The 8,111-nt window shown below is 42.8% G+C and overlaps 1 long non-coding RNA gene across 1 annotated transcript; it reads left to right on the forward strand.

The window, feature by feature from the left end:
* The first annotated feature begins 5,093 nt into the window (after window positions 1-5,093).
* On the forward strand, window positions 5,094-6,892 carry LOC119326234. Its single transcript, XR_005157869.1, has 3 exons — window positions 5,094-5,177; window positions 5,643-5,713; window positions 6,583-6,892. It is a non-coding gene; the product is annotated as an uncharacterized LOC119326234 (long non-coding RNA).
* Window positions 6,893-8,111: the final 1,219 nt, after the last annotated feature.

An 8,111-nucleotide genomic window follows, 5' to 3' on the forward strand; every position in this document is an offset into this window, starting at 1 on the left:
CCTTATCGCAAACAGTTCTGATGGATCAAACGTATGCCCAGCATCACACACGCAAGTAAAATCTGAACCGTGTTTGATGTGTCCGCCATCGCAAATGTTTTACACCTTTTTCGATGTTTTTTTACACCACCATTTGTGATTATTGCATCGCACATAGTTTCGCCGAACGGTCTCTGATCGTAGTGTCGCGTTAGCAGCATCCTGCAGTTGTGTTGGTGCAGAGGAGGTTCATACTCCTCCTGGTTATCTTCAAGAAAAGCTTCTCCCTCTGAAAACATTTAAAAACAACAAAAGAAAATATCAAGAATCATTCTGAAATTCACCAGAAATTCTAGACAGCAGAGAAAAATCTCAAATTTGGTGTGTTGCTAGAACTTTTCAATACAAACACAACACAGAAAGAATCAATTCATTTGGACTTATGGTTTAAAAGTTATGGCTGGTCAAAGCTCCTGGTCAAAGTATTTGAATTAATTTGAAATAAAAGAAATCCAGGGGGGTGACGTCGAAGACGTATTCTGCGAATACGTCTCCACTCGTACCGCTTCGGGCATGAGTGGAGATGATGACAGTGGGCCCCGCCTTTCGGGTGTGGAGAGAGAGAGAGAGAGAGAGAGAGAGAGAGAGAGAGAGAGAGAGAAACAAAGGGGTGGCGGTGCTCCACCGGAGCTCATGCCGGTGAGGGGGGTTCGTCGGCTGATCTGAGAGGGATAGAAAGCTAGAGGGGGTCACGGCGCACCTGCCTGTACAAGTGACTGAAGCACCTTGGAATCAACCTCCCAAGCGGCGGCTGTGGTCGGGTCTCGCCGAAGATGAAGAAGATGGCGGAGGGAGGCGGTTCCAGGGGCTCCAATAGGGTCAGCAGGCACCAACAGACCTACAAGGAGTCACCAGGGAAGTGGAATACAACAAGAACCCCCCTTCAGCAATGCATCAATGCGTTGTTGTATGTCCATATATGTGTTGCTACGGTCTACATCAACGGATTAGTATGCGTTGCCATTGGTGGCGTTGGAAGGGTCTACAACAACATATATGCATTCGTTGGGAAACTGCGTGTAGAAGCGTTGGTAGACAGCAACATATAGAGTTAGTGCTCAACAACGTTTCATATGCGTTGGTGGCGATCATGGAAGATCACTGCTTCATATGCATTGGTGGCCACCATGGACAAACAGATTTTTAAATGGACATAACAGATAGGTAGCCCAATTCCAGACCTTGCAATGTCGACGGTTGGAGGCACAATATACTAAACAGAATGTTATCATTTATTAAATTGACTATGTTGTATTACAAAGAACATGATCCAAAAATTACAAGAGGTGAAACTATCTATCAGTAGCCCAATTCTTGACCTTTCAATCAACTATAATGTTTGAAACATTGATCATAAAAATGACATTCAAATTTTTTTTATCCTGAAATGGCATTCCAATTATCTTGTAGTAGCCCCATTCTTAACCTTGCAATCAACATCTGAGCCATTCATCCTCAATTTATCTTCGTGATCTACATGAGACGAGCAACTTACATTAGGGAAATCAGGTTATTATAGAAATACAATTTAAATCACCCTATAAATGTTAAGACATAGATTTATATATAGATAAGGGGATAAATAATAATCTGAATACAAAAGGAAAATCCAACATGAATTTATAGATAACATCTCAGATTATGCTATTTATATCCGTGTACTAAATATTTTTGCATCTTGCATCAACTCAAAACTATATGAACTATTAATATATCTCTACTCCTAATGTCTCAGTTGGTAGGTCGCGTTCCGGGTTTATTTTCGTCCCATCTCACCCGGTCTTTTTTGGTACTTCTTTGGTACTTCCTCCCACCTCCCACCCGTTTTATTTCGCTGGTTTTTTTTCGTCCCTCCCCCACCCCACCGGTTTAGTTTCGCGTCACCCTCTCACACAACGAAAAAAATCTTAACGGATCATAACTTTCCATGCTGGTGCAAGTTATTTTTAGTAATGTCTTTATGTGAAAGAATCAATCACGATCAATCTCTAAATAGCAAATCTAAATTAATTAACCTTACCTTAAATTGCTCAATCACATTAATTAGGAAACAAAATAATCTCTACTTCTAATGGAGCAGTTGATAGTCTCCGTCGATCAATTTTCGTCCCACCACTTTCGTCCGGGTTTTTTCGTCGCGTTCCGGGTTTTATTTTCGTCCCACCTCACCCGGTCTTTTTTGGTACTTCTTTGGTACTTCCTCCCACCTCCCACCCGTTTTATTTTGCTGGTTTTTTTCGTCCCTCCCCCACCCCACCGGTTTAGTTTCGCGTCACCCTCTCACACAATGAAAAAAATCTTAACGGATCATAACTTTCCATGCTGGTGCAAGTTATTTTTAGTAATGTCTTTATGTGAAAGAATCAATCACGATCAATCTCTAAATATCAAATCTAAATTAATTAACCTTACCTTAAATTGCTCAATCACATTAATTAGGAAACAAAATAATCTCTACTCCTAATGGAGCAGTTGGTAGTCTCCCTCGATCAATTTTCGTCCCACCACTTTCGTCCCGTTTTTTTTCATAGGTTAACCGTCGTAGGGTTTTTTTCATTTCACCTCGCATCGCAGCACCCGCTCCTCTTTCGATCCACCCCTCGCGATGCGACCTCTCTCTCCCTCTTATCGTGATGCGTCGCCGCCCCCATCAGCCGCTCCGCCGCCGCCACCCCCCTCCCCGTGGCTTCCCCTATCTCCCGCTCAGCCACCTCCTCCCCCTACCCACCCTTCCTCTCCATCGCCGGATCCGATTACAAATCGTCAAGGTTAGGCGACGGAGCTCCATGTCCGTGGCGCACGCGTGCTCATCAAGGAAGCGGCCCCCGGATCTTGCGCTCGCGCGGCCGTGACGGAGGGGATCGAGGTGGCCGCCACCGCTGCCGAAGACCAAGCCCCCACCTTGTCCAGAATCACTTCCGCCGCCATGTTCCACCAAGGAAGGAGGGGGCGGCTCAAAGTCTCCCTCGCTGCCGGCTCCAGATGCAGCCGTCGCCATGGGTGAGCGCCTCATACACGACGAGTTTTGATGGATTCGTGTAGTGACATCTCGATCCCGAAGCCAAGTATGTTTTCTTTTCCTCTGAGATCTCACCCCGAAGCAACAGCAAGTCTTACATTATGGAGCACGCGGCCGCTACCCTTTCTAGCATTAGTTTGCATTCACGTACCATCTACATTGGTACTTATTGCTTGTGAGGATTCTTCCACTAGACATTCTCACAAGCGGTGGCAAGGATTTATAAATTATGCATTCCGATTAATTGGAATATATCCCACATATAATCCATGTTTCTTAGTTTATTGGCCAAAGGTGCTTGCTCAATGGTCCGTTCGAGATAGTTGCAGGTTTGGTACATTTTATCACTTTTTGTGCGCTGTGGGCTTGCTACAAATTTATTGGAAAAGGGAATACTTTCTCTTGTATTTACAGCACCAGTCGTCGGAGTTGCAATTGCAGGTAACCATGTGTGTCTTCATCTTCAGTTAATAATCATGGGGAAACACTTCCCTTTGCTCGCTCGCTGTAACAGGTACTTTGTCGTTTGGCTTGCTAGCTTATTTCTATTTTCTTGGTATTTTCTCTTTTCTGGCCACAAATCTTTTACATGTGGTGCGTTGTATATCTATTACAGGCACAAAAACTGAACAATCATAAAAAATACAATAAATAACTCGTGCCAAATCCAGGTGGTGTACAAAGCCCAGTTACAGGCACAAAAACTGAACAATCATAAAAAATACAATAAATATCTCGATCCCGAAGCCAAGTATGTTTTGTTTCCCTCTGAGATCTCACCCTGGATCAACCAATAGCTAGAGATCCGAATGAGAATAGGTTTATTTACCTTACTAAGGTCTTCAAATCATAGTCCCTCCGTTTTTAAATATAAGTCTTTTTAGATATTTCAATACGGACTACATATGGATGGAGGGAGTAGTTCAGTAGAGGAAAATACCACGTCACTTGTAATGGAATTTCACGTGTCAAACATATATGTGTACTGACTACATGCCCCTGCAAGTGTGTTGATTCTCATGTCAGTTTAGTAATTGTAGTTATATCCCAGGTTCATTTACATCTGCAGACTACATGCAGTTGCTTGTTCATAAACTATGTTTAGGCGTTTGTTTGTTTTCCTCCAGCTTTGCACTAAATTAGTACTATCCCTGAGTGAAGATAACGTTTCCAGTAAGAGAATTGACAATACTGACAATGACGTGATATTTCATAGCGTTGTCAATGTCAGGTATGTCGCAAATTGCTCTCTTTTTACTTAGCCAAATTATTTTACTGCCTGGGGTATTATGGAATTTTGTTTCTAAAACAGTCTGTGTGGTGTTTTGTTCTGGAGTGTTTGCACTGAAATGGCATAGTAATGTAGTATTTTGGCGGCGTGGCAGCTTCGTCGTCGAAGAACCTTCCGACGCAATTTTCCGCTGGCATGTCCCATTGAATGTCATTGCTTTTATCATGGCATCCAACACTTGCAGATGTGACTCAAAAGGGGGTTCTGAAGCTGATGAACTTGGATGGCCTGACAGTCTACCATACCAACAACCATCTCCAAGTACACAAACTTGAAAACTTTCTAAGATTCGTACACACCTTCAGGTACAGATGCTTGGTTTTTTCTCTACGATTTCTTTAAATTTTAAGCGGACGAGCCGCCCATATGTTCATTAGAAAATGATGGAGGTGACCCTATTTAAAATGACATTTCAGATTTGTTTTCCAAGTAAAGATCAGAAAGCCGACAACGTTTCTATTATGTTTTAGGAGAAATTTGGATCTTTTTGGACAGTTATTGCAACCATCTGTCTGAATGAATATAAAAACAATGCTATGAGGTAATGCAAGCATGAGGGTGCCTCTTTTCACAATATGCGAACATATGGGCTACTCGAGGCTTTATGTTGTTTATCAATCTAAGGCACGTGAAACTTCACTGTCGTTATTTTACATACCAATATCATTGCTTCCTCCAATTTCAATTGATTTTCATTTCTTGATTCGTGTGTGTATAGGACAAAGAGGAGCTAAATTAAGTATTGGAAAGCTTAAAACCAGCCACCCAGAACCACTCTGCCTGGAGAAAGAAGACAATATTTGGCATGATTTGCTTCATCTACTACAGGTAATCTGGTCTTTTATTGTGCACACACTATACTTTCATGTACAAATAATCCAGAGGCTTGTTCTCTGAGGCATATATCAAGCAAGCTTCTAATGGAGAAGAAATAAGCAATTCTTCTCTTCAATTCAAATAATTGATTTGTTAAGTTGTTTTCAGTTTGAGGTGTCAAAATGAGAGCTTGGAAGATCAAGACCTTTGAACTGAAACCAAAATTAAGATATACCAAGACACCGGGACACATAGAGTAGCTAACTAGATGTATGGTTATTTCCAGAAAAGAACAACAGAATAAAATAGGACACCAGAAAAATCCAGTAGGGAACCTGATGGACTACCCTCTTCGGTAAAAACTTGCTTCATGGCATTGTATAATGTATTGAGAAATCACATAATCAAAAATCACTGCCCCGTTCTCTTCGGTAAAGAATGAATTTTTATTTAGCTGCGCCTCAACTTAACGTGCAGGTGACTCCGTCAGGACACCAGGAACATGATTGCAGTCCAGGATACCATACTGCAACCTCAATCCATCGAATGTAATTCAGTGAGATATATATGTTCTCATTTCCAGACTTCAGTGTTCAATTCAATTCAATATGTTAGCTTACTGATTGCTGCATACCTACCATTTCTCAAATGTACGATGTGGTTTCTGCTGTTGATTTCAAATTGGCGAGATATAGTTAAACTTGGGTTATTGTCATATTAGCGGAGGAAAATCTTGATTCCTAAATGCAGTAGGCTAACTATCAATAAATCTTTTATGTATAATACACTGCCTGGAATGTAGCTCTAAATACACTGCCTGGAATGTAGCAAAGGGATTTTGGTAGTACATGCATGTTTATGCTCACTGTTGAATAGTCTGTATATAACTATTTATGCAATACTTGGACCATAGGAGCAATTCATTCTGTATATTGTGCAGGGGATTGTGCCTTGCAGTCAATTTATAGAAGGGTAAGATGTATCACAATATCTTTGACTTGCATTCTCTGTGATGTCAAGTAAGAAAATAGAATATATACTCTTTGAATTATCTTTTTTTTCGACGTCTCTATCTTACTTATATAATCCAATTGGCATTCGCTAGAGTTTCTGTTGATGAAACATTTGTTTTGTGATGTGAGGAGGTTCTGTTTGTGACTTTGCAATCAATATTCGTAGATCATGATATCTGCACAATCTCAATCTACTTCCTGTGACCATATATTGTATTAATGGGTTGTGTCAGGGTTATTTTATCAACTACTGGGTTGTTGATCTACATTACGGTTTAATTCTTACACGAATTATTGTTGACTTGATTCCCTGTAGTAGGTTGAGAGGCTTCTCCTCTCATGATTTACTCTGATTAGTTTGCTTGGCTCCATGCTCCTCATGATTTCTTTGAATTTTTCTGTAGGAGCTCGGTCAAAAATCACCTAAGAAAAATATGTCGTTCTTCTCTACAAGGGTTGCATGTGGAATCTGAGGAGAATCTGTGCACCAGCGTACGACTCCTTGATGTTGCTCTGATCATATTGTGTAAATATATTTCTAATAAAGCAATCGCCCGATGGTGTACATGTTAGAAATAATAAGATGTAATCATCAAGTGTGAGAGATGGCAACATCATGATGGGATGGTATGTACTGTTGTGCTCATCAATAGAGTTAGATCACTTTTCTGTCTGAGAGTCGATTTTTTTGTGCGTTAGATGGATTGACAAGTACCAAAGTTTGATGCAAGCAGAACTAAAACCTGTCCATTGATTACCTTCAGTCCCACATTTCAATCAACAACATTGGGCCGAGCGAGCGCGTGGGTGGCGCAAGAGGCAATGGGCAGCCGGTGGAGACTGAGTGGCGAGCGGCGGTGGCGAGGTCGAGCGGTTGGCACCAGCGGCGAGTAGGCAATTACCGTGATGGGCGAGCGGACGGGGCGAGTAGGTGTCACGATTGCATCACAATTGAAATAAAGTAAACAATGCATACCTGTGGCCATAAACTGATTTTGTATGTTGTGTGCTTGGGTTAACAGCCAGCCAAATCAATCAGTCAAGGGCCATTATGTACGTGAGTGTGTTAGCAGTGGGTATATCTGAAGATTATTTCTCAACTCGGCATGTGGGTAGAGACTAAAAAGACGATGCCATGGTAGCATGGCAGACCTGGCAAGTGCCACGAACATCATGATATTCTTCCTTTTCTTAATTCCTTGATTTGAAAAATAATTTGCTCTGCGTGTGTAGGAACATAGCAGTCGGGCAAATGACACTTTGGCATCTTGATCTATCAAGAGAAATAATTTCTTTACTTTAGAAAATGTGGGTTCGGATTGGTCTGTTGAGTTATGGCTGGCTGATCGGAATAATTTTTCTATTTAAAAAATATAGCAAATAGCATTTCATTATAGATTGGTCTGTTGAGTTACGGCTGGCTGATCGGAATAATTTTCCTATTTAAAAATGTGGCAAATAGCATTTCATTAGAGATGGCTTTGCAGCAAATTGCAAATCGCGCAAACCAAGCCATCGCCGCCTCGTCGGAAGCGACACCGCCTGTCTCTTCTTCGCATTCTTAGCCGGCACCTCCTCCATCCGGATGCCCTGCGGCACGAGCCACTCCACCACCGGCTAGGACTCGACCTCCGGGAAGTTTAGGTCCGTCTTCGGCCGTCCGGCACGCCACACCGCCAACATAGGAACGAGCAGCCTCATCGGCGGTGGGATACGTGCCGAGCCACCAACGCTGCCCGGCGTCGGAGAACTCCAGTCCGAAGTTCCCGGAGGGCTTCGCCCTCATGCCGAAGAAACCGGACTTTCCCTTCGGCGTCTTCTTCGGCGCCATCGGGGAGCGGGCGGCGGCCGAGCGGGGAGCGGGGCGGCGACGTGCGGCGCGGGGTGGAGGCGGACGGAGCGGGGCGGTGGCGTGCGGCGCGGGGCGGAAGCA

Source organism: Triticum dicoccoides, chromosome 6B, assembly GCF_002162155.2.
Source record: "Triticum dicoccoides isolate Atlit2015 ecotype Zavitan chromosome 6B, WEW_v2.0, whole genome shotgun sequence".
Lineage (NCBI taxonomy): Eukaryota > Viridiplantae > Streptophyta > Magnoliopsida > Poales > Poaceae > Triticum > Triticum dicoccoides.